This window comes from Triturus cristatus, chromosome 8 (genome assembly GCF_964204655.1).
Source record: "Triturus cristatus chromosome 8, aTriCri1.1, whole genome shotgun sequence".
Lineage (NCBI taxonomy): Eukaryota > Metazoa > Chordata > Amphibia > Caudata > Salamandridae > Triturus > Triturus cristatus.
Genome location: NC_140591.1, coordinates 1609653531 through 1609681337, shown reverse-complemented (window position 1 = coordinate 1609681337; position 27807 = coordinate 1609653531). Strand labels below are relative to the sequence as shown.

General features: G+C 52.1%; 1 protein-coding gene across 3 annotated transcripts in view; it reads right to left on the bottom strand.

The window, feature by feature from the left end:
* The window catches only part of LOC146806328 (uncharacterized), a 63112-nt gene extending 49413 nt beyond the window's left edge, over positions 1–13699 (bottom strand). Inside the window, exon 1 of one of the 3 annotated variants that reach the window (XM_085620628.1) lies at positions 13588–13699. The gene's annotated coding sequence lies outside the window, so the exon portion shown is untranslated. Of the gene's footprint in view, positions 1–13582 lie in introns of all 3 variants that reach the window. The other 2 variants (XM_085620629.1, XM_085620630.1) reach the window with 2 other exon arrangements.
* Positions 13700–27807: the final 14108 nt, after the last annotated feature.

Below are 27807 nucleotides of genomic sequence, written 5' to 3'. Positions count from 1 at the left end.
AGCTTACGGTAAGCGCACGGAGCGCGCTTACAGATATATATATTGATTTAAATGCTATTTTCTCAGGACCTACTGAACAGATTTACACCAGACCTACAAAAGGCACATCCTTGACCTGAGGACTACCTCTCTGCCAAATTTCAAGTAATTCTGTTCAGCCGTTCGGGCTGTAGCTCGGACTAAAGGTCCTATGGGAAAATGCATGGGGAAAATGCGTTTTGGGACCCCCTTTTTTCTCAGCCCCCGCTTGACGAATCTCCCCGAGACTTTCAGGGTAGGAGCGGAGCGGAGCGCCCCATTAGTTTTGCAAATTTCGCGAGGATTCGTCGACCGGCACCAAAGTTATTCCAAATAGAATGTTGCGGATTTCCTATGGAAACACGGTCCTAACTATAACTATCTACTGGCGACCGCCAGTAGATAATATATATATATATGCTTTCAAAATGGCCCACTTTTCGGCTCCTGGGCACTCTTTGGGCGGTGCGTCAGAGGTACGGCAGAGCCAAGCCGTTTGACTATTTATACTTTTTCCCACAGGGCTTCCTCGCGCACTCACGAATTAGGAGACGGTTGTACAGCGATGAATGCAATTCGATTTTTATTTCATTTCATTTCCAAAATTCATTATATTAATGAATAAAGCGTTAGTGGATGAGAGTGCGATCACTGCTTACATACGCGTAGTATAGAGATTAACATCAGACACAATCAAAGACATGTCGAATATTTTGCAATGTACAATTTGAAGTGGTATGTTAGAATTCACATATAACTCTTTACAATGTGTTAATTAATTTGTGCTGTTGATTTGATAAATCATAAAAAACTACAAAAACCAGAATGCTTAGCTGCCTGCAACAAGAAATGACGCAATTACTGACATGTGTGGCTTATATTTTGAAAAAAATGGTGGTTCCTGTTTTCAGTCTCGTGAACAAGGTCTCCGTAGAGACCGAAACGCGTAGAGTTGCATAACTGGCATGCTGAAATGAAATAAAAATCGAATTGCATTCATCGCTGTACAACCGTCTCCTAATTCGTGAGTGTGCGAGGAAGCCCTGTGGGAAAAAGTATAAATATAAATATATATATATATATATATATATCAGTATATCAGTCAGTCAGTAATAACTTTATTTAGTATGTTTCAGTAACATAAAAGTATACTGATATATAAAAGCCTGGACTAATAAAAACTTTCACCTCAGTAAAAGATTGAAGATGAGATTGCACTCAATAATTTACATATATACAGTTCACTAGTAAAATTCATCTTCATAAGATTCCATGTAGCAATAAAATCAAATGATAATCATGCACAATTATGCTTTACTTAGGCAACTTCCACCTGCAGGTTTTTCCTAATTTTCAATACCTGCCGTAAATATGAGGTCACTACACTCAACACCCAGCGGAGTATTTATTTGCTGTAAAAACAGAAGAGCTGGTCTGCACTGTGTAAAGGGATATATTTTAAATATAGGCGATAACAATCTTTTCCTGGGAATTTAAAGATGTGGACAAAAAAATACAATGTGCAAATTTGTTATGGGAAACTCACTGTTGCACGTACACAGTGCGCGCTCTGACTGGGAACGGCATCCACTCGGAAACACCATCATCAGAGGCAACATCTCTGCCCTGAATCGGATCAGGATAAACCTCTACTGATCATTTTGTACCAAGATCAGGTAAAATTTCAGGTCCTCCTGGTGGGCCATCATACTGAAAGCAAAAACAGTTGTTTTAACTCTTTCCCTCATCCATCTCTCTCCCATGGCTTTGTTCTGAACGCAATATTTCAACTTAGCCTTGGCTAGAGTTCTGGAGGAGTCTGGTTTATTAAACAGTTCCGCCAAGCCAATCTCCACAAACTGAGAATTTACGTGTCTCGGACACGAGATCTTCATCGCATGATCTAGGTTCATAGTGTCCCTCAGGATTAACTTATTCAGCTCCATTTCTGCTCACGACCAAATTGAATGCCAAAGCAAGATCGAAGCCACCTTTATCCTATCAGATATATACGGGGTTCCCAGTTCAGCATGGGCTATGTGGTTCGAGCACCTTGGAGGAAGAGCTAAAATATGTTTAAGAAATAGGTCTTCAACCTTTTGTATCTTCCGAGTGTTGGCCATTCCCCAGACCTCCGCACCGTATGAGGCCCCTGCCACAGCCTTACTCACATATATGGCGAGCAGTTCCCTTAGTGCCTTAAAAAGCAATTTCTTTATAAAGGATGATATCCCGTTAATGGATTTCCCCATTTGCGCACACCTGTTCGTTATCATGGGGGACCAAGACGTTGTACTGTCCAAGAGTATCCCTAAGTAGCAGAAAGTGGGTGATTCGCTCAATCTGTGCCCTTCTGCATAGAAGGATTTTATCCTGGATTTGACCCCATAGGTCATAATGTACGTCTTGGTGCCATTTACTCTCAGGACTAGACGCGACATAACGGAAATACAAGCATCAATTAGGCCCTGCAACCCCCTCCCAGTTCTGGCAATTAATACAGCATCCTCTGCATCAAGAACAATTGGGAGGAGGCGCAAACCTATCATCGCTGTCTCCCCGGCAGATTTACTTAGGGCTGATTCAACCCGGTTCATGTATAGAGAGAACAGGAAGGGGGCTAGGACGCAGCCCTGCCTGACCCCTCTTCTGATGGTAAAACTGCCCGGACATTCACCATCCCTTCCAATACGCGCACAGGAGTTAGCTCCGAGTACAAATACAACGAAGGATAGATGCAGCGGTCCCTTCTTAGCCACCGTATACTTCCCAGTGATGATACTCAAATTCAAACTGGTGGGCTGTACTCAGCCCTCTTTTAAATCCAAACTGGGTATCAGCTGGTATATTATTAGCGGAAGCTCAACTTTGCAATCTGTTCAGTAGTATACAACCCATACCTTTTGCAGTGGCCTCGAACAACGATATTGCCCGATAATTTTGTTGAAGGGATTTATCTCCTTTTTAGGTCTCGCCTGAGCCAGCGCTTTAGCGCTGCTCTCGCGAGAGCTTTTGTAAATGGGGGATCTGGAAGTGCAAACGAGTGCTTTCAGGCCTCCAAATACAGTGCATGTGCGCCGGGCGCGCGCACCATTTGGCAGCCTGCACACCATTGGCTTTCACGTTCGCGGCCGCACAGCCGCTTTGATGTTTGATCGCGATCACAATCACTTTCACTTTCGCGACCGCATGTTCCACATTAGTTAATCATTAATGATTTAGCGGGATTCTGCAATGTAAGGTTCAAGCCAATGACTCTCGTAGTATTTGATTCAAGTTCCTTTATCAGTTATCAAATGTGTGTAATCGGCATTGCCAACCACAGAAAATGTGTGTTTCGTTCCTCCAAACATATTTGCTGTTTACTTTGCCTCTAAAGGCTATTGTGCTGCAGTGATTATGCTGTGCTACGTGACACATACCTATGTGAAGTACACACTCTATGTGGGCCCCATGGCTTTGTTTATAGATTTTTCAATATCCTTTCAATGCAGCCCAGAAGGGGCTCAGCTGTTACTTTAAATGTCAACTCCACTTAGTTCTCACGGATTTTCATTCTCAAATCTCTTTAGATATTGGACTCTTCAAGCCCCACATGTGACAATTGCTCATCCTTTGTTTGCTGCCATCCCGTTTTTTTGCTTAAAGATTTGGCAATTTTCAAGTGTGACTAATACTGTGACGAACTGCTGAGTTGACATTTCTACTTTGTATGTTTTTTTTCTTTCCTTTTCCAGCAGAGCGCTCTCTCCCGCCCCTCCTTCCCCCGAGGTATCCCAGCACTCACAATTAAATGGCCTTTGAAAATGGCAGAGCAGCTTATGAGGCAAAGTCTCGCTGGAGTCTAACCTTTCCTTGAGCTGTGATTGTGCGTAGAATTGATGATAACTTTCCATGAGTTGATCGTGTGCAGGAAGAAGCAACAATGATTTTTTTTAAATACTGGAGCAGAAAAACCTGCATCCTTCTTGTGTTATGCATTTAAAGTACCAGCAGAAGCCAGTCTCACATTGTCTACGGCCATCCAAGTTTGTCAGAAGCTGCAGCTTGGGAGGTGTTTTTATTTGCCTGGATCACACTCCTGCTCCCGGCTGTGTACTGGTAATTGTCTAATTGAGTCGTTTAAACAAGCATTTGCAACGCAATAGGTCTCGCATTTGTGAGAGTTTAAGCTATTGGCATTGTAAATAATAATGCATTTTATTTATGTTTTAAAAATCAACAAGTAAATAAAAGGCATTGTCATTTACAATGCCAATAGCTCAAACTCTAGTAAATGCGAGACCTATTGCATTGCAAATGCTTGTTTGTAAATTGGGATTATAAGCGAAGATGTCCATGATGCAGGGGGCTATCGCTGCACTGGCATTGTAAGCATTCGTTAACAACGGGGCCCACAGGCCTTGGAGCTCCCAAAACATTTCCAAAATATATACCATATGTACAATAAATATGATTAACAACAGCATCGCAGTGGGCCCCACCCCACTACAAGGGCTATGGCCAGGTGGCAGAGGGAGTCACTGCCAGCCTGTGTCAGGCCCCAGTGGGGTAACCAGCTTTCTACATAGCACATTCTGAACATTAAACACCGTCCAAGTGAAAAGAGACACACTTCAGCGGCACATCTTTTCCGATGGATGAAACTGGGATGGGTGGAATGCTTTGGGATTGGATGGCAGGGTTGTACAGTGTTTGGTGGGTTGGAATGGGTGTGGTGCAGTACAGTGGGGTGAGATTTCGTGTTGTTGAATACAGATGGGCAAGGATGAGCAGGGATATGATGAGGTATGATGGTGTGGGGTGGGTGATTTGGGTTGTAGATAGGTGCACTTGTGTGAGATGGTGGCTATGGGTGCGGTGGCTGTGTTGGGCCTGATGTTATAGCATTTTGAGCATAAGTTGGAATGTGGTGAGTTTAATTAGTTGTCAAGTAATGAGATGTGCTGGGGTTCGGTGGAGTGGGGTGGGCTCGGTGTGGGTCGATGCGGTGTGGGTGTGTGGGATGGTATGTGATGTGCTGGGGTTCGGTGGAGCGGGGCAGGCTCGGTGTGGGTCGATTGGGTGTGGGTGTGTGGGATGGTATGTGACGTGCTGGGGTTCGGTGGAGCGGGGCGGGCTCGGTGTGGGTCGATGCAGTGTGGGTATGTGGGATGGTATGTGATGTGCTGGGGTTCAGTGGAGCGGGGCGGGCTCGGTGTGGGTCGATGGGGTGTGTGTGTGTGGGATGGTATGTGACGTGCTGGGGTTCGGTGGAGTGGGGCGGGCTCGGTGTGGGTCAATGCGGTGTGGGTGTGTGGAATGGTATGTGATGTGCTGGGGTTCGGTGGAGTGCGGTGGGCTTGGTGTGGGTCGATGGGGTGTGGGTGTGTGGGATGGTTTGTGATGTGCTGACAGTGGTAGATTTGGGATGCCAATTGTGGTGTTAGTGTGAGATGTGGTTGGCGAGGTGGAGTAAATTGGGTGTGGTAGAGGGCGTAGGATTGTTGGGGTGTGACAGGTGAGATAACCAGAACAAGATGTGGATGGGATGAAATGTGATATGGTGTAAGGAGTCTGAAACTGTGCGGATTGGTCTGAGTTGTGTGGTGTGGTGGGGTCGCTGGGATAGGATCTGATGGGTGGTCTGGGTATGGTGGAAGTCTGCGGGTTGGCATGAAATGTTGGTAGGGTTTGAGGGGGTGTGGTGACAGAAGGACGGTTGTAATTGGTTAACGTCGGATCAAACTTGATGTGGTGGGGTGACACAAGGAGGGTGGGTGGACGATGGGTGGAGAAAAAAGTTCTGGAATGCTAATCAAAGGACGTTGTAGGACTGGCCCTACACATCCCTCAGACATGAGTAGAGTGGCATGGAAGCTCTCATGGGAAAGGAGCGGCAGGGAAAACTGAGTGTGTCAACAGTGATAGGAAGCCCTGAGTGGTGCAGAGGTGATAAGATACTCCGAGTGGGACATGAGTGAAAGCAGCAATCGCCCTACAAGGAAAGGAGTATCAGGGTGCAAGGGGGTGACTCAGAGTGGAAACCCCTCGCTCATGTCACTGTCTGCTTTAGGAGACAGGAAGGGCAGCCGTAGGCCTTCCTATAGGATAGGGAGTAAAGAACCATACAACAGCAGGCAAGTCACAGTTATACCCTCTACAACACCCCATGAACATTACCAACCATACACAGGACTCAAATAGCTGACACAATACCCTGTAACAGACATGGCTAACTATTCAATGGTACATGATCCGCATGAAAGCTCTGATGGAGTAACAACAGTGCAAGCTTCCCTCAATCACAAAATAGATGCAACACGGAAACAGCAGTGCAAGCTTCGCCTCACTCACAAGACAGGCACATCATTGCAGCAGCAGTGTAAGCTTGCCACATTCACGAGAAAGGCAGAGATAGGCAGCAGCAGTGCAAGATCCCATGACTCACAAAACAGATGCAGCACGGCAGCAGCAGCGCAAGCTTCCTTCTCTCACAAAACAATCAAAGCACGGAAGCAGCAGTGCAAGATTCCCTCCCTCAAAGAAAAAGTTAAAGCATGGTAGCAGCAATACAAGCTACAGTCCCTCACAAAACAGGCACAATACAGCAGCAGCAGTGCAAGCTTCCGCCTCTCATAAAATAAAAACAGCATGGAATCAACAGCGCAAGCTATCTTACCGCTTAAAGAAAGTGAAATCATGGCTGCAGGTGTGCAAGCTTCCCTCCTTCACAACACAGCAGTGCAAGCTTCCCTTCCTCATAAAACAGACACAACACAGCAGCAGCAGTGCAAACTTCCCTCCCTCATAAAACAGACACATTAGGGCAGCAGCCGTGCAAGCTTCCATCCCTCATAAAACAGACACATCAGGGCAGCAGCAGTGCAAGATTCCCTCCCTTATAAAACAGACACAACACAGCAGCAGCAGTGCAAGCTTCCCTCTCACAAAACAATCAAAGCACGGAAGCAGCAGTGCAAGATTCCCTCCCTCAAAGAAAAAGTTAAAGCATGGTAGCAGCAATACAAGCTACAGTCCCTCACAAAACAGGCACAATACAGCAGCAGCAGTGCAAGCTTCCGCCCCTCATAAAATAAAAACAGCATGGAATCAACAGCACAAACTATCTTATCGCTTAGAGAAAGTGAAATCATGGCAGCAGGTGTGCAAACTTCCCTCCTTCACAACACAGCAGTGCAAGCTTCCGTTCCTCATAAAACAGACACAGCACAGCAGCAGCAGTTCAAGCTTCGCTCTCTCCCTCATAAAACAGACACAACACAGCAGCAGCAGTGCAAGCTTCCCTCCCTCATAAAACAGACACATCAGGGCAGCAGCAGTGCAAGCTTCCCTCTCTCATAAAACATACACAACACAGCAGCAGCAGTGCAAGCTTCCCTCCCTCATAAAACAGACACATCAGGGCAGCAGCAGTGCAAGCTTCCCTCCCTCATAATACAGACACATCAGAGCAGCAGCAGTGCAAGCTTCCCTCCCTCATAAAACACACACAACACAGCAGCAGCAGTGCAAGCTTCCCTCCCTCATAAAACAGACACATCAAGGCAGCAGCAGTGCAAGCTTCCCTCCCTCATAAAACAGATACATCAGGGCAGCAGCAGTGCAAGCTTCCCTCTCTCATAAAACACAAACAACACAGCAGCAGTGCAAGCTTCCCTCCCTCATAAAACAAACACAACACAGCAGCAGCAGTGCAAGCTTCCCTCTCTCATAAAACACAAACAACATAGCAGCAGCAGTGCAAGCTTCCCTCCCTCATAAAACAAACACAACACAGCAGCAGCAGTGCAAGCTTCCCTCCCTCATAAAACAGACACATCAGAGCACCAGCAGTGCAAGCTTCCCTCCCTCATAAAACACACACAACACAGCAGCAGCAGTGCAAGCTTCCCTCCCTCATAAACAGACACATCAGGGCACTAACAGTGCAAGCTTCCCTCCCTCATAAAACAGACACAACACAGCAGCAGCAGTGCAAGCTTCCCTCTCTCATAAAACACAAACAACACAGCAGCAGCAGTGCAAGCTTCCCTCCCTCATAAAACAAACACATCACAGCAGCAGCAGTGCAAGCTTCCCTCTCTCATAAAACACAAACAACACAGCAGCAGCAGTGCAAGCTTCCCTCCCTCATAAAACAGACACCACATAGCATTTCAAGATTCCTTTCCTCACAAAATAGGAATAGCAGGGCAGCAGGATCACAAGCTATCCAACCTCTCAGAAAAAGTGAAATCACTGTGCAAACTTCTCTCCCTTACAAAACAGACAAAGCACGGCAGAAGCAGTGCAAGGTTCTCTCCCTCAAAGAAAAAGATAAAGCATGGCAGCAGCAGTGTAAGCTACCATCCCTCATAGAACAGGCACAACACAGCAGCAAGGCGTTCAGTCTTCCCTGACTCACAAAACAGGCACAGCAAACTTTCCTCTCACACAAAATAGGATTAGCAGGGAAGAAGCAGCACAACCGATCCTACATCTCAGAAAAAGGGAAATCACAACAACAGCAGTGCAAGCCTCCCTGCCACACAAAACAGACAGAACACAGAAGCAACAGTGCAAGCTACTGCCCCTCACAAGACAGCAGCAGCAGAACAACCTTCCCTGACTCACAATACAGACAAGCACAGAAGTAGCAGTGCAAGCTACTGTCCCTCACAAGACAGACACAGCACGGCAGCAGCAGAACAAGCTTACCTGACTCACAATACAGACAAAGCACGTAAGCAGCCAGCAAGCGTCCCTGACTCATAAGACAGGCACAGCATGGAAGCAGGCAGCAGCACATGCTATCCGACCTCTCAGGAAAAGTGAAATCACAACAGCAGTGCAAGCTTCCCTGCCACACACAAAACAGACAGAACACAGAATCAGCAGTGCAAGCTACTGTCCCTCACAAGACAGGCACATCAACAGCAGAACAAGCTTCCCTGACTCACAATACAGACAAAGCACGTAAGCAGCACGGCAAGCTTACCTGACTCACAATACAGACAAAGCACAGAAGTAGCAGTGCAAGCTACTGTCACTCACAAGACAGACACAGCATGGAAGCAGCAGCACATGCCATCCGAACTCTCAGGAAAAGTGAAATCACTGCAGCATCAGTGCATGCTTCCCTGACTCAAAAGACAGGCACAGCACAACAGCAGCAGTGCAAGCTTTCCTGACTCAAAAGACAGACACAGCACAACAGCAGCAGTGCAAGCTTCCCTGACTCAAAAGACAGACACAGCACAGCAGCAGTGCAAGCTTACATGACTCAAAAATACAGACACAGCACAACAGCAGCAGTGCAAGCTTCCCTGACTCAAAAGACAGGCACAGCACAACAGCAGCAGTGCAAGCTTCCCTGACTCAAAAGACAGACACAGCACAGCAGCAGTGCAAGCTTATATGACTCAAAAGACATACACAACACAACAGCAGCAGTGCAAGTTTCCCTTACTCAAAAGACAGGCACAGCACAACAGCAGCAGTGCAAGCTTCCCTGACTCAAAAGACAGACACAGCACAACAGCAGCAGTGCAAGCTTCCCTGGCTCAAAAGACAGACACAGCACAACAGCAGCAGTGCAAGCTTCCCTGGCTGACGAGACAGGCACAGCACAACAGCAGCAGTGCAAGCTTCCATGGCTCACGAGACAGGCACAGCACAACAGCAGCAGTGCAATGCTTCCCTGGCTCACGAGACAGGCACAGCACAACAGCAGCAGTGTAAGCTTCCATGGCTCACGAGACAGGCACAGTACAACAGCGGTAGTGCAAGCTCCCTTGACTCACGAGACAGGCATAGCACAACAGCAGCAGTGCAAGCTTCCATGGCTCACGAGACAGGCACAGTACAAGAGCAGCAGTGCAAGCTTCCATGGCTCACGAGACAGGTACAGTACAACAGCAGTCGTGCAAGCTCCCTTGACTCACGAGACAGGCATAGCACAACAGCAGCAATGCAAGCTTCCATGGCTCACGAGACAGGCACAGTACAACAGCAGCAGTGCAAGCTTCCATGGCTCACGAAACAGGCACAGTACAACAGCAGTCGTGCAAGCTCCCTTGACTCACGAGACAGGCATAGCACAACAGCAGCAGTGCAAGCTTCCATGGCTCACGAGACAGGCACAGTACAACAGCAGCAGTGCAAGTTTCCCTTACTCAAAAGACAGGCACAGCACAACAGCAGCAGTGCACGCTTCCCTGACTCAAAAGACAGACACAGCACAACAGCAGCAGTGCAAGCTTCCCTGGCTCAAAAGACAGACACAGCACAACAGCAGCAGTGCAAGCTTCTCTGGCTGACGAGACAGGCACAGCACAACAGCAGCAGTGCAAGCTTCCATGGCTCACGAGACAGGCACAGCACAACAGCAGCAGTGCAATGCTTCCCTGGCTCACGAGACAGGCACAGCACAACAGCAGCAGTGCAAGCTTCCATGGCTCACGAGACAGGCACAGTACAACAGCGGTAGTGCAAGCTCCCTTGACTCACGAGACAGGCATAGCACAACAGCAGCAGTGCAAGCTTCCATGGCTCACGAGACAGGCACAGTACAAGAGCAGCAGTGCAAGCTTCCATGGCTCACGAGACAGGCACAGTACAACAGCAGTCGTGCAAGCTCCCTTGACTCACGAGACAGGCATAGCACAACAGCAGCAATGCAAGCTTCCATGGCTCACGAGACAGGCACAGTACAACAGCAGCAGTGCAAGCTTCCATGGCTCACGAGACAGGCACAGTACAACAGCAGTCGTGCAAGCTCCCTTGACTCACGAGACAGGCATAGCACAACAGCAGCAGTGCAAGCTTCCATGGCTCAAAAGACAGACACAGCACAACAGCAGCAGTGCAAGCTTCCCTGGCTGACGAGACAGGCACAGCACAACAGCAGCAGTGCAAGCTTCCATGGCTCACGAGACAGGCACAGCACAACAGCAGCAGTGCAATGCTTCCCTGGCTCACGAGACAGGCACAGCACAACAGCAGCAGTGCAAGCTTCCCTGGCTGACGAGACAGGCACAGCACAACAGCAGCAGTGCAAGCTTCCATGGCTCACGAGACAGGCACAGCACAACAGCAGCAGTGCAATGCTTCCCTGGCTCACGAGACAGGCACAGCACAACAGCAGCAGTGTAAGCTTCCATGGCTCACGAGACAGGCACAGTACAACAGCGGTAGTGCAAGCTCCCTTGACTCACGAGACAGGCATAGCACAACAGCAGCAGTGCAAGCTTCCATGGCTCACGAGACAGGCACAGTACAAGAGCAGCAGTGCAAGCTTCCATGGCTCACGAGACAGGTACAGTACAACAGCAGTTGTGCAAGCTCCCTTGACTCACGAGACAGGCATAGCACAACAGCAGCAATGCAAGCTTCCATGGCTCACGAGACAGGCACAGTACAACAGCAGCAGTGCAAGCTTCCATGGCTCACGAAACAGGCACAGTACAACAGCAGTCGTGCAAGCTCCCTTGACTCACGAGACAGGCATAGCACAACAGCAGCAGTGCAAGCTTCCATGGCTCACGAGACAGGCACAGTACAACAGCAGCAGTGCAAGTTTCCCTTACTCAAAAGACAGGCACAGCACAACAGCAGCAGTGCACGCTTCCCTGACTCAAAAGACAGACACAGCACAACAGCAGCAGTGCAAGCTTCCCTGGCTCAAAAGACAGACACAGCACAACAGCAGCAGTGCAAGCTTCTCTGGCTGACGAGACAGGCACAGCACAACAGCAGCAGTGCAAGCTTCCATGGCTCACGAGACAGGCACAGCACAACAGCAGCAGTGCAATGCTTCCCTGGCTCACGAGACAGGCACAGCACAACAGCAGCAGTGCAAGCTTCCATGGCTCACGAGACAGGCACAGTACAACAGCGGTAGTGCAAGCTCCCTTGACTCACGAGACAGGCATAGCACAACAGCAGCAGTGCAAGCTTCCATGGCTCACGAGACAGGCACAGTACAAGAGCAGCAGTGCAAGCTTCCATGGCTCACGAGACAGGCACAGTACAACAGCAGTCGTGCAAGCTCCCTTGACTCACGAGACAGGCATAGCACAACAGCAGCAATGCAAGCTTCCATGGCTCACGAGACAGGCACAGTACAACAGCAGCAGTGCAAGCTTCCATGGCTCACGAGACAGGCACAGTACAACAGCAGTCGTGCAAGCTCCCTTGACTCACGAGACAGGCATAGCACAACAGCAGCAGTGCAAGCTTCCATGGCTCACGAGACAGGCACAGTACAACAGCAGCAGTGCAAGCTTCCATGGCTCACGAGACAGGCACAGTACAACAGCAGCAGTGCAAGCTTCCCTGGCTCACGAGACAGGCACAGCACAACAGCAGTCGTGCAAGCTCCCTTGACTCACGAGACAGGCATTGCACAACAGCAGCAGTGCAAGCTTCCATGGCTCACAAGACAGGCACAGCACAACAGCAGCAGTGCAAGCTTCCCTGGCTCAAAAGACAGACACAGCACAACAGCAGCAGTGCAAGCTTCCCTGGCTCAAAAGACAGACACAGCACAACAGCAGCAGTGCAAGCTTCCCTGGCTGACGAGACAGGCACAGCACAACAGCAGCAGTGCAAGCTTCCATGGCTCACGAGACAGGCACAGCACAACAGCAGCAGTGCACGCTTCCATGGCTCACGAGACAGGCACAGTACAACAGCAGCAGTGCAAGCTTCCCTGGCTCACGAGACAGGCACAGCACAACAGCAGTCGTGCAAGCTCCCTTGACTCACGAGACAGGCATAGCACAACAGCAGCAGTGCAAGCTTCCATGGCTCACAAGACAGGCACAGCACAACAGCAGCAGTGCAAGCTTCCCTGGCTCAAAAGACAGACACAGCACAACAGCAGCAGTGCAAGCTTCCCTGGCTCACGAGACAGGCACAGTACAACAGCAGCAGTGCAAGCTCCCTTGACTCACGAGACAGGCACAGTACAACAGCAGCAGTGCAAGCTTCCCTGGCTCACGAGACAGGCACAGTACAACAGCAGCAGTGCAAGCTCCCTTGACTCACGAGACAGGCATAGCATGGCAGAAGCAGAAGAAGCTACACTATCTCACAGAAAACATTAGAGCAAAGCAGTAGCAGCATATGCTTCCCCTGTTGCCTCACACACAGACACACACAACACCCGAAGAAGGCAAAGCACCCCCTTTTAGAACAAGTCGGGCCTGTGCAACAGCAGTGCAAGCTACCTGCACACACAGAAGAGGTAATGTGCAGGCAGCATCCTTACACTACGCCTAGACACAAACAAACACATGCAAACCCAAAGAACCCCCATCGCGCAGAGGAGGCGCAGCCTGTGCAACAGTAGTGCAAGCCACCTGCACACACAGACGAGGTAATGTGCAGGTAGAAAGAGCATCTTTCCGCCGCCCTGCAGACAGGCACACGAACAGACAGACACATCTAAACAACACCATCCTGCAGTACAGGGACAGCTTGCACAATAGCAGTGAAAGCCAGCTTCACACACACAACCGGGACATCACGGCCTCCAGCCCAGTGACCCTTCAACCCTCACAGAACAGGTCGCGCACACCTCACCTCGCCCACCCACAGCCTCGGGTGAAGGGCACACAGCCTAACCTCCGCTTCTGGCAACAGGTCTGACTTCTGCAGGACTCAGGGCCGGGCTGAACCCGCCGCCCTATCACCCCTCTGTGAGCCCTGCGCGTGTCACGTGATCTTTCTGCAAACAATACGAATGTCACCTGAATGACAGGCCCTCCGTTCCATTGCCCACATCACCCACACTCGTACACCGGTGCACAAGCAGCACACAAGGGCGGCAGGAGGCGTGCTGAAGGTGACAGTGCCCACCCCGCCCACACTCGTGTACTGGTGCACACGAGGGCGGCAGGAGGCGCACTGAAGGTGGTAGTGCCCACACCACCCAGACTCGTGCAACGGTGCACAAGCAGCATACAAGGGCGACAGGAGGCGCGCTGAAGGTGACAGTGCCCACCCCGCCCACACTCGTGTACTGGTGCACACGAGGGCGGCAGGAGGCGCACTGAAGGTGGTAGTGCCCACACCACCCACACTCATGAACCAGTGCACAAGCAACACACTAGGGTGACAGGAGGCGTGCTGAAGGTGACACTGTCCCCACCACCGACACTTGTGTACTGTTGCACAAGCAGCACCCAAGGGCAACAGGAGGAGCGCTGAAGGTGGCAGTGTCCACACCACGCGCACTCATGTACTGGTGCACAAGCAGCACACAAGGGTGACAGGAGGTGCGCTGAAGGTGATGGTGCCCACAAAACCCACACTCTTGCACCAGCAGGCCACAAGGGCGGCAGAGGCAGCAGGAGGCTCGCTGAAGGAGACAGTGCCCACAACCACCCACACTCGTGCACTGGTGCACAAGCAGCACGCAAGGGTGGCAGGAGGCGCGCTGAAGGTGACAGTACCCACACTCGTGCACCAGTGCTTAAGCAGCACACAAGGGCGGCAGGAGGCGCAGTAAATGTGACACTGCCCACACAACCCACACTCTTGTTTCGATGCACAAGTAGCATACAAGGGTTACAGGAGGCGCGCTGAAGTTGAAAGTGCCCACACCACCCGCACTCGTGTACCGGTGCGCAAGCAGCACACAAGGGCAGCAGGAGGCACGCTGAAGGAGACAGTGCCCACCCCGCCCACACTTATGCACCAGTGCACAAGCAACACACAAGAGCATCAGGAGGCATGTAGAATATGAGAGTGCACACACCACCCGCACTTGTGTACCAGTGCACAAGCAGTAAACAAGGGTGGCAGGAGGCGCGCTGAAGGTGACAGTACCCACACTCGTGCAACATTGCACAAGCAGCACACGAGGGCGGTAGGAGATCTGATGCTCTGAATGTGACACTGCCCACACAACCCACACTCTTGTATCGGGCACAAGCAGCACACAAGGGCAGCAGGAGGCGCAATGAAGGTGAAAGTGCCCACACCACCTGCACTCGTGTACCAGTGCGCAAGCAGCACACAAGGGCAGCTGGAGGCGCGCTGAAGGAGACAGTGCCCACCCCGCCCACACTCGTGCACCAGTGCACAAGCAACATACGAGAGTGGCAGGAGGCATGCTGAAGTTGACAGTTCTCACACCGTATACCAGTGCACAGGCAGTACACAAGGGCAACAGGAGGTGCGCTGAAGGTGATGGTGCCCACACAACCCACACTCGTGCACCAGTGAACAAGCACCACACGAGGGCGGTAGGGGGCATCAGGAGGTGCGCTGAAGGCAACAGTGCCCACACCACCCACACGCGTGCACCGGTGCACACGCAGCACACGAGGGTGGCAGGAGGCACGTTGAAGGTGACATTGCTCACACCACCCACAGTCATGCACTGGTGCACAAGCAGCAGGCGGCGCGCTGATGGTGACAGTGCCCACACCACCCACAGTCATGCACTGGTGCACAAGCAGCACACAAGGGTGGCAGCAGGCACGCTGAAGGTGACAGTGCCCACACCACCTACACCCATGTACTGGTTTACAAGCAGCACCCAAGGGCGGTAGGAGGCGAGCTAAAGGTGACAGTGCCCACACCACCTCCACTCGTGTGCTGGTGCACAAGCAGCACACAAAGGCAACAGGATGTGCGCTGAAGGTAAAGGTGCCCACACCACCCACAGTCATGGACTGGTGCACAAGCAGCACCCAAGGGCGATAGGAGGCACGCTAAAGGTGACAGTGCCCACACCACCTCCACTCGTGTGCTGGTGCACAAGCAGCACACAAAGGCAACAGGATGTGTGTTAGAAAAGGTAGATGGACCGGGAGGGTCGGCCGGGGTCAGGAGGAGAGGTCTCCGGGGAGAGCCGTCTCCAGCGATCGTACAGACAAGTAACTTCCCCCCCACAGACAGATATCACACACGGATAAGGTTCAGTGTTCTTTATAAGCACTTATTTTAAGGTACGGTTAAATGGTACAAGGAGGTCTGGACTCAGGGGTCCCCTCGATTAGAGTCTCGCAAGGTAGGGAAGGGGGTAGCGGGACAGTCTAGTTACCAATCAGGTAGTTCGGATGAGATGATGATGAGCTCACAATCCTCGAGCTTGGTGGTTAGGTGGTATGGGCCGCGGCAGCGCCAGCAGGTCCCGGTGTGGATGGTCGATACAACGGGCCGCGGCAGCGCCAGCAGGTCCCCGGAAGGTGAAGGTTGCAGAAGGCCGCGGCAGCGCCAGCAGGCAGGACGATGGTTCACAAGAGCGGGCTACGGCAGCGCCAGTAGACCGTCAGGGTTGAGTTCACTCGGTGTCTCTCGACTCCAGGATACAACTGCCTTCCTGCTCCGGAGCTGCCTCAGTTATAGGGCTGGTGCCCTTTGATGTCCGGACCCTCGCACTTGGAGGTCGGAGGGTCCGGGATGAAGGTGTCCAGACACCCAGCAGGGGGTGGAGCCAGTGCCTGGGGGAGCTGGGGGCGATCGGCACCTGGCGGGGGAGAGCCCTTGACACTTCGTTCTCCCATTGACCTGCCAAGTGGTCCGCTCACCTCCTGGGTGGATGGTGGTGCCGGGATGTCGGGGCCGGCCAGGCCCGGGGTTAGGGTCGAGGGGAGGCCATGCGGCCGCGTGGTGCAGGGCCCAAGATGGCGGCTTGACCCGGCCGGGAAAGCCGGTGGGGCTGGACCCCGTGATGAGTAGGGGTCCGAGGGCAGAGGGTCCGTCGGGAGACGGAGTACAGGTGCTTGTTGTGGGGATATGCCAGGTGGGCCGGGGTTCGGGCCCCGTCGAGCGGGGAGGGAGCAAGCCATCTGTGAGGCCTGTCCAACATGCGTCCCCCCCAGCTGAAGGCGGGGAGAGTCACCCATCTCCTTGGGGACTCTCTTCGTCGAGGCGGAAAAAGCGGGACAGGCCATCTGCGTTGGCGTGGTCTTGGCCTGGTCGGTGCTCCACGGTGAAGTCCATTCCCTGCAGGGAAATGGACCAGCGCAAGAGTTTTGGGTTCTCCCCCCGCATCTGCATCAGCCATTGCAGGGGTCGATGGTCGGTTTGTACCCGGAAGTGGGTACCGAAGAGATAGGGTCGGAGCTTTTTGAGGGCCCACACTACTGCAAATGCCTCCCTCTCGATGGTGCTCCAACGCTGTTCTCGGGCCAGGAGACGTCGGCTGATGAAGGCCACCGGCTGGTCATGACCTTCGGGGTTCAGCTGAGAGAGGACGGCCCCGATGCCGTGGTCGGAGGCGTCGGTCTGCACCACAAATTCCCGACTGTAATCGGGGGCCTGGAGCACCGGGGCGGTGCACAGGGCGGCCTTCAGCTCCTCGAAGGCCGCTTGACAATCAGGAGTCCAGTTGACCCGCTTCGGCTGGTTCTTGGATGTGAGACCCGTGAGGGGCCCCACGATGCTGCCGTAGTCCTTCACGAACCGCCGGTAGTAGCCGGTGAGCCCCAAGAAGGCTCGGACCTCGGTCTGGGTGACGGGGGGCTGCCAGGACTGGATGGCAGCAATCTTAAGTTGTAGTGGGGCCACCAGCCCGCTCCCCACTTGGTGCCCAAGGTAGGTCACAGACCCTTGGCCAATCTGGCACTTGCCGGCCTTAATGGTGAGGCCGGCCCGCTGGAGGGCTTGCAGGACCTCTTGGAGGTGACGGAGGTGGTCGGACCAGTGGCGGCTGTATACAGCGATATCGTCCAGGTAGGCAGCGCTGAATTCTTCAAGCCCTGCCAAGACCTGGTTCACAAGGCGTTGGAACGTGGCGGGGGCATTCTTCATGCCAAAGGGCATGACCTTAAATTGATAGTGGCCATCGGGGGTAGAGAAGGCTGACCGTTCCTGAGCCCTGGGTGTGAGGCCGATCTGCCAGTAGCCCGCCGTTAGGTCGAAGATACTAAGGTAGCGGGCGGCCCCCAGCCGGTCGATCAGCTCGTCTGCTCGGGGGATGGGATGAGCGTCGGTCCGGGTGACAGCGTTCAAGCCCCGGTAGTCGACGCAGAATCTCAGTTCAGGGGCGGAGCCGGGGGCAGCGGCCTTGGGAACTAATACGACCGGACTGGCCCAGGGACTGTCCGAGGGCTCGATGACCCCGATCGTGAGCATCTTGGCCACTTCCTCCTGTATGCAGGCCCGTACCCGATCTGGTACGCGGTAGGCCCGGTGCCGGACAGGGGGACTGTCCCCGGTGTCTACGTCGTGCAAACACCAGGGGGGGACCCCGGGGGTGAGGGAGAACAGGGCAGCGAACTGCAGCAGGAGGTTCCGGCAGTCCTGGCGTTGCTCTGAAGTGAGGGCGTCCGAGAGCCGGACCCCGTCCACGGAGCCGTCCTTCTCCTGAGTCTTCAGGAGGTCCGGGAGGGGCTCGGAGACTTCTTCTGTACCACTGTCTGTAGCCATCAAGAGGCTTAGTTCGGAGCGCACAAAGTGCGGTTTGAGCCGGTTGGTGTGGAGGACCCGAAGGGGGTTCCGGGAGGACCCCATGTCGATGAGGTAAGTGACGGGGCTTTTGCGCTCGACCACTTTGAAGGGCCCCGTCCACTTATCTTGCAGGGCACATGGTTCGGTGGGGGACATCACCCATACTTGCTGCCCAGGCTCGAGTTCAACGGAGGAGGCATTGTGATCATACCACCTCTTCATGTCCTCCTGGCTGGCCTCGAGGTTCGCCTTGGCCATCTCCCTGAAGCGCCGGGTCTGGTTTCGTAAGGCCAGGATGTATTTGAAGACGTCTGGAGGGGTCGTTAGGGGGGCCATCTCCCAACCTTCCTTGACTAGGCTGAGGGGCCCTCGCACAGGGTGTCCGTATAGGAGTTCAAAGGGGCTAAAACCGAGGGACTTCTGGGGCACTTCCCGGTAGGCGAAGAGGAGGCACGGGAGCAGTACATCCCACTGGCGACGGAGAGGTTCTTCCAATCCCCCAATCATCCCTTTGAGAGTGCGGTTAAAACGCTCCACTAGTCCGTTCCCTTGGGGGTGATAGGGGGTCGTGAATCTGTAGGTGACCCCGCATTGTTGCCAGAGGGACTTCATGTACCTTGATATGAAATTCGTGCCTCGGTCGCTGACGACTTCTCGGGGGAAGCCTACCCGGGAGAAGATCCCCATCAGGGCCCGGCCAACCACTGGAGCGGTCACTGTCCGTAGAGGCACCGCCTCGGGGTAGCGGGTGGCATGGTCCACTAGTACCAAGATGAACCTGTGTCCTTGTGCCGTGCGGGGGTCCAGAGGTCCCACAATGTCTATCCCCACCCTCTCGAACGGGGTGGTGACCACCGGGAAGGGTTGTAGAGGGGCCTTCAGCTTCCGGCCACTCTTCCCGCTGGCTTGGCATGTGGGGCACGATCGGCAGTGGTTCAGGACGTCATTCCTCATTTTCGGCCAAAAAAAGTGGGTTACCAGGCGACTGTACGTTTTGTCCTGGCCCAGGTGTCCAGCCAGGGGGACATCGTGGGCTATGTTGAGCAGAAAGTCTCGGAAGCCGAGCGGTACCACCAGAACTCGACCGGCCCCCAGCTCGGCGATTCTTTGCTCGCTGTAGAGCAGGTCGTTATCCCAGTAGACCCAGTGGGTTCCTGTGGTGTCCCCGGCGGTTTGGGTGCTGGCTTGTTGGCGGAGTCCCTCGAGGGAGGGACAGGTCTTTTGTTCCTGGCGGAACTGTTCTTGGGTGGGCCCCCCTTCTTGCCGCCACTGAGCCAGATCTGGAAGGTCCTGGTGTTGCGCGTCTTCCTCGGTAGTCGGGTCCGGGAGGTCGGACTCGCCGTTGTCCTCTACGGGGGCAACCGGGGGCGGAGGTGCTGACCATTCGGTTTCTTCGGATCGGGGGGCGGCACGGGCGGCCATGGATCGGGTGGTTATGCAGGCCCAGGCCGGGAGGCCCAGCATCCCCAAGTGCTCTCTTCTCTCGACGGTGGCCCACGGGGAACTCTCGAGGTCATTCCCCAGGAGGCAGTCCACGGGGGCATCGTCCCGGACCGTCACCTTCAGTAGGCCGGAGACCCCTCCCCATTCAAACGGGACGCAGGCCATCTTACACATGCTCTCAGAGTTATCTGCCGAGCGGACGGGGCAGAGAATGTTCGGCAGGATCTGCTCGGGCTTCACCAGGTGACAGCGGACGGCCGTCACGCTGGCGCCGGTGTCACGCAAGGCCTCGGCTCTCTGTCCATTAATGGTCACCCACTGACCATATTTTCTGGTGTTGGCGGGTAGGGGAGCCCGCGGAACCATGTCCCTTCCCCCTAGGCATGCCAGGACCATGGCGGCCGGTTCCCACCCTTGCTGGTCCGGCTCATACTCCTCGGGTCCCTCCGATGATTGCTCTTCCCCCAGGGCAGCGGCAGCTACCTGGCGGGGCTTGGGTGGTTGGTTTAGCGGGCAGTTCGGATCGTTGGCGTAGTGGCCTAGTCGCTGGCACCGGTGGCACGTGACGTTGGCTCGGTACCCAGGCCGCAATGGGGGGTTGCCCCGGCCGGCCGGAGGTGGGGTGCTGGCCACGGGTGTTGCTGGTAAGGCGTCTCTCCCTCGCCCCTGGCCCCCTCCTCCTCCCCGAGGACGGTGCTGGCCTTGGTTGCTTCTGTTCTGGTCGTGTGGCCCTTTCCGGCCCACTCGGGTGCTTTCCCACCGGTCAGCTTCGGCGGCGAGCTGCCGGGGGTCAGTCAGCTTACTGTCGAGTAGGTGCTGCCTGAGCTCGACGAAACAGTTGTTTGATAGGTGCTCCCATACCATAAGGTTGAAGAGTTGTTCGTAGGTGGTGACCTGATTTCCCTTGATCCAACCCTCGAAGGCCCAGCTGAAATAGTTCACGTATTCCACCCAAGTTGTACCTGGGATCCGGGTGCAATCTCTGAACCTCTGGCGGTACATCTCGGGCGTGAGGCCGTAGCGGGTGAGGAGGGCAGCCTTCATGTGGTCGTAGGACGACATTTGGTGATCGGGGAGCTGCAGCAGGGCATCGCGACCCTCGTTGATGAATCTCCCCCAAAGTCCGGCTCCCCAATCACTCCGGTCGATCCGGTGGGAGGTCATTGCGATCTCATAGGCTTTAAACCACTGTTGTATGTCGTCTTCTCGGACATACTCGCGGACCACATCCTTGGGGATGTGAACTTTTTTCTCAATAGGCCCCGGGGTGTGTGGTCGCTCAGGCACCCCCAGTTCCTTATTCTGTTTGCGCAGTTCTATTTCCGCCAGTCGGCGCTCGTGCTCGAGCGTTATTTTTTTCTCTTCCAGCTCTCTTTGTCTCTGCTTTTCTTCTCGTTCCTCTCGAAGCCGCATATGCTCGAGGTTGATTTTCTGTTCAGCTAACTTAAGTTCCCCATCCATCTTGAGTCGTGCCATCTCTAATTCGTGTAATCTGACTCTGTCTCTTTCTCGTATCTCCTCCTGTGAGAGGCCCGTTCCCCGCTCCTCGGGAGCCGTGGCGTTCCCCTCTGGTGTGATGCTGTTTTGGTCTGGTGTGACGCTGTTTTGGTCGGAGGGTCCTGTGACCCCAGTTTCTGTCCATGACTCAAGAGCGCGCTTTAGATCATCCTTGGTACTCAGGCCGGTGGTAGCAATGCCAAGTTCTATGCAAAATTGCCTCAGTTCGCGGTGGTTGTATTCTTCTAATTTCTCCATTTGGAACTTCTCGGTGGAGCTGCTATCTTTGGTCGACATCGTGCTTTGTCGTGGGGTGAGCTACTCTCTGTACGATTACGCGTTGATTCGGATCGCGCCGCTGGCCACCAATGTTAGAAAAGGTAGATGGACCGGGAGGGTCGGCCGGGGTCAGGAGGAGAGGTCTCCGGGGAGAGCCGTCTCCAGCGATCGTACAGACAAGTAACTTCCCCCCCACAGACAGATATCACACACGGATAAGGTTCAGTGTTCTTTATAAGCACTTATTTTAAGGTACGGTTAAATGGTACAAGGAGGTCTGGACTCAGGGGTCCCCTCGATTAGAGTCTCGCAAGGTAGGGAAGGGGGTAGCGGGACAGTCTAGTTACCAATCAGGTAGTTCGGATGAGATGATGATGAGCTCACAATCCTCGAGCTTGGTGGTTAGGTGGTATGGGCCGCGGCAGCGCCAGCAGGTCCCGGTGTGGATGGTCGATACAACGGGCCGCGGCAGCGCCAGCAGGTCCCCGGAAGGTGAAGGTTGCAGAAGGCCGCGGCAGCGCCAGCAGGCAGGACGATGGTTCACAAGAGCGGGCTACGGCAGCGCCAGTAGACCGTCAGGGTTGAGTTCACTCGGTGTCTCTCGACTCCAGGATACAACTGCCTTCCTGCTCCGGAGCTGCCTCAGTTATAGGGCTGGTGCCCTTTGATGTCCGGACCCTCGCACTTGGAGGTCGGAGGGTCCGGGATGAAGGTGTCCAGACACCCAGCAGGGGGTGGAGCCAGTGCCTGGGGGAGCTGGGGGCGATCGGCACCTGGCGGGGGAGAGCCCTTGACACTTCGTTCTCCCATTGACCTGCCAAGTGGTCCGCTCACCTCCTGGGTGGATGGTGGTGCCGGGATGTCGGGGCCGGCCAGGCCCGGGGTTAGGGTCGAGGGGAGGCCATGCGGCCGCGTGGTGCAGGGCCCAAGATGGCGGCTTGACCCGGCCGGGAAAGCCGGTGGGGCTGGACCCCGTGATGAGTAGGGGTCCGAGGGCAGAGGGTCCGTCGGGAGACGGAGTACAGGTGCTTGTTGCGGGGATATGCCAGGTGGGCCGGGGTTCGGGCCCCGTCGAGCGGGGAGGGAGCAAGCCGTCTGTGAGGCCTGTCCAACAATGTGCGCTGATGGTAAAGGTGCCCACACCACACACACTCATGCACCAGCAGCACACGAGGGCGGCAGGGGCAGCAGGAGGCGCTCTGAAGGTGACAGTGCCCACACCACCCACAATTACGCACAGGTGCACAAGCAGCACACGAGGGCGGCAGGAGGCGTGCTGAAGGTGATATTGCCCAAACCACCCACAGTTGTGCACTGGTGTATAAGCAGCACACAAGGGTGGAAAGAGGCGCACTGAGGGTGACAGTGCCCACACTCGTGAACCGGTGCACATCAGCACACGAGGGCAGCAGGAGGTGCGCTGAAGGTGACAGTGCTCAAACCACCCACACTTGTGCACCGGTGCGCAAGCAGCACGCGAGGGCGGCTTGAGGTGTGCTGAAGGTGACATTGCCCACAACACCCACAGTCGTGCAGTGGTGCATAAGCAGCACACACGGGTGTAACAGTGCCCACACTCGTGCATCGGTGCACAAGCAGCACACGAGGGCGACAGGAGGCGCGCTAAACGAGACAGCGCACATTGCTTCACCCACATCGAGGGCACCTAAGGTTCTGAGGGTTAGGGAACAGCCATATGAGCATGTCTGCGCAAAGGAACAGATGTCCGGACGTGGGTGGGCAAAGAAGGATGGGAGGAAGGATGCAAAGTAGATAGGAGGATAGGAATGAGGAAAGCAAAGGGGGTAGAAAGGAAGAAAAGAACAGGAAAGGTAGAATCTGTAACATCTTTTTAACTTTTTGTCTTCAAAGCGCTATAGCTGAAAGTTTGCTGTAATACACTGTTGCCTCAGCAGTGCTGACGTCATGACCTGATAGCTTGTGCAAATGTGGATTTTGTCAGTCTCTATGCACTTCCATTCGTTCTCTATACACATTCATCCTTCGGTCCCTGTATACATGCATCCATCAATCTCTATACACAATCATTCTTCGGTCCTTGTATACATGCATCCATCAGTCTCTATACACATTCATCCTTCTGTCCCTGTAGGCATTCATCCATCACGCTGCTTCAGTTTATGTTCACTCTCATCTGTTACTCTCTATACACAAACTTCTGTCAGTCTCTGTACACATTCATCCATCATCTCTATATACATTCATTTTTCAGACCCTGTAGACATTCATCCATCAACTCTATACACATTCATCTTTCGGTCCATGTAGACATTCATCCATCATCTCTATACACATTCATCTTTCGGTCTCTGTAGACATTCATCCATCATCTCTATACACATCATCTTTCGGTCCCTGTAGACATTCACCCGTCATCTCTATACACATTCATCTTTTGGTCTCTGTAGACATTCATCCATCATCTCTATACACATTCATCTTTTGGTCTCTGTAGACATTAATCCATCATCTCTATACACATTCATCTTTCAGTCCCTGTAGACCTTCATCCATCGTCTCTATACACATTCATCCTCCAGTCCCTGTAGAGATTCATCCCTCAATCTCTATACACATTCATTCTTCGGTCCCTGTAGACTTTCAACCATCAATCTCTATACACATTCATCTTTCGGTCCCTGTAGACATTCATCCATCATCTTTATACACATTCATTTTTCAGTCACTGTAGACATTCATCCATCATCGCTATACACATTCATCTTTCGGTCCATGTAGACATTCATCCATCAATTTCTATACACATTCATCTTTCATTCCCTGTAGACATTCATCCATCATCTCTATTCACATTCATCTTTTGGTCTCTGTAGACATTCATCCATCATCTCTATACACATTCATCTTTCGGTCTCTGTAGACATTCATCCATCATCTCTATACACATTCATCGTTCGGTCCCTGTAGACATCCATCCATCATCTCTATACACATTCATCTTTCGGTCCCTGTAGACATTCACCCATCATCTCTATACACATTCATCTTTCAGTCCCTGTAGACATCCATCCATCATCTCTATACACATTCATCATTCGGTCCCTGTAGACATTCACCCATCATCTCTATACACATTCATCTTTCAGTCCCTGTAGACATTCACCCATCATCTCTATACACATTCATCTTTTGGTCTCTGTAGACATGCATCCATCATCTCTATACACATTCATCTTTCAGTCCCTGTAGACCTTCATCCATCGTCTCTATACACATTCATCTTTCGGTCCCTGTAGAGATTCATCCCTTAATCTCTATACACATTCATTCTTCGGTCCCTGTAGACTTTCATCCATCAATCTCTATACACATTCATCTTTCGGTCCCTGTAGACATTCATCCATCATCTCTATACACATTCATTTTTCAGTCCCTGTAGACATTCATCCATCATCGCTATACACATTCATCTTTCGGTCCATGTAGACATTCATCCATCAATTTCTATACACATTCATCTTTCAGTCCCTGTAGACATTCATCCATCATCTCTATACACATTCATCTTTCGGTCTCTGTAGACAGTCATCCATCATCTCTATACACATTCATCTTTCGGTCTCTGTAGACATTCATCCATCATCTCTATACACATTCATCTTTCAGTCCCTGTAGACATTCATCCATCATCGCTATACACATTCATCTTTCAGTCCCTGTAGACATTCATCCATCATCTCTATACACATTCATCTTTCGGTCTCTGTAGACATTCATCCATCATCTCTATACGCATTCATCTTTCGGTCTCTGTAGACATTCATCCATCATCTCTATACACATTCATCTTTCAGTCCCTGTAGACATTCATCCATCATCTCTATACACATTCATCTTTCGGTCTCTGTGCACATTCATCCATCAATCTCTATACACGCTCATCCTTTGGTCCCTTTAGAAAATGATCTATCAGGCTGTATCAGTCTATGTCCACTTTCATCTGTTATGCTCTATACACATACTTCTGTCAGTCTCTGTATACATTCATTCATCAATCTCTGCACATATTCATCCGTCTGACCATGCCCTATACACATTCATCCATCAGGCTGCATCAGTCTATGTTCACTTTCCTCTGTCACTTACTATACACATACTTCTGTCAGTCTCTGTGCACATGCATCCATCAATCTCTGTACATATTCATCCATCTGACCAAGGCCAATACACATTCCTCCATCAGGCTGCATCAGTCTAATTCCTCCTTCATTCATCACTTTCTCTGCATGTTTGTGACAGTCTTTATACACATACTTCTGTCAGTCTCTGTGCACATGCATCCATTAATCTCTGTATAGATTCATCCATCTGACCATGCCCTATTCACTTCCTCCACAAGGCTGCCTCAGTCTATGCCTGTGGAAATGTGGATTTTCCTGATCAGTTATGTCCCCTATCTTGGACCCCAACGGTTCTATATGCATGTTACAAGTACATGTATGTTCCCTCCAGTTCCAGTTTCTAAGACGCAAACATATGTGTGTCTACCGTCAACATGTTCTCTGTCAGATCCGCCATCAATGGGCTGGATATTCGATTCCTAAGTATGAAAGGCCACCGACTTTATATGGCTAAGTTACTTCATTTTTACAGTTCAGGCAAGTAGGCCCGATTCTGTCCTAAAGCCTTTCCCTGCTCTCTGTCTCTGACAGCTTCAGCTTGAGCTCGCATCTGTATCCATGAACTTTGTCCTACTCCCTGTGCAGCTAACGGTGCCTGCCTCGGCCAGTTTTCGCCTGTCTGCCAAGAAGTTGTATTTCACCTTCGAATTATCTATTTTGCTCTCCAGCCGATGCATTCCTGTCCAGTGATTTAGGTAAACATTTCCTTTAGCTCACAAGCAAGGGACTCAGCCTTTCCGTCCTCCTGCAAGTGATTCATAGCCCTGTTGCCATGGAAAGTTTTCTATCCCTCGCATCTCATATAGACACTTAGACGCTTGTACACGTACACAGTCAGTATAGAATAGATTCTGTCCGAGAGTCTCTTCCTTGTGGATAACATAGTTCTTTAAACATAGGATGTTAGATATGATTTGGGATTAGGATGACTTGACCCCCAGACTTCTCGTCTCCACATGTAGAGCTAAATGTCAAGTCCCCTTCACCCCCTAGTTGCACGTCAATTACACGTCATGCTGCCGCGCGCGCATCTATGCCAAGTATTATCTTATAGATCCACCTATGTCTGATAATTCTAACCAATCATGTTTCTTTTATTCCTTATTACGCCTAGTTTCGATTATGTCACTGTTTTGTCACTTTTCTTATCAAATGTTACGCCTTCTACATTCGTTTCATTGTAATGTACTTATTATAAAAATACATGTCTGTTAATGAATTATTGTACTTCACTTCCTGAACCCTCGTGGTGACGGAACCTGAGGGCCGCGACTCGAGTCGGCCATTTTGAATGGAATAAAGCCCACTTAGAAAACCTCTTATACCACGGATTCTGCCTCTTGTTATTTTGAGCTATTTTACTTTATTTTAAGATTCCGTATGAAATTCAGTCCGGTAATATTTATTTTATTTACCACATAATGGCGCCCGAATAGGGACACTTTCTCATCTCACGCGCCGGCGGTGCGTTGCAGGCCCGGTCTCCTGCCACAGCTGGACGGACCATAAACGCGTACCAGCAGGATTTCCTGTAAGCTCCCTCCGGTCAAGCGGGGGCGACTGAGGCTGCGATCAACCCAGACGAGGCGGTGAGAAGTGCGAAGTATCCCGACCAGAGCCTAGCTGAGAGAGCAAGATCCGAGGTATACAGAGGCCCACCAGGTTTTCCGAAATCCCGACGTCCAGAGGGTCCGATGTCCGCAGTTATCGAGTCCTGTCCATTCTCTGAGGCCTTCCGTTTCAAGGAGCTACTCGGTGAGTACCATCGCCGGGGAGGCGTGTTGACGCGCACATAGGTTGTGCCGGTCAAGACGGATTTGGGTACACAAATCCGGTCTGCACTGTTTAACAGTGTATATGTACTGTTTAGCAGTATATCAAGTATTCCGAAGTATTCAGTTATTGTCAAGAATTCAGCGTGGTGATTAGTTAGGCAGACTGTCATCATTGTCGATCATTGTTATAATGTTTAATGTTTAATGTTTAAAGTATTCAGAAATGTCTTGCATATTGTGGT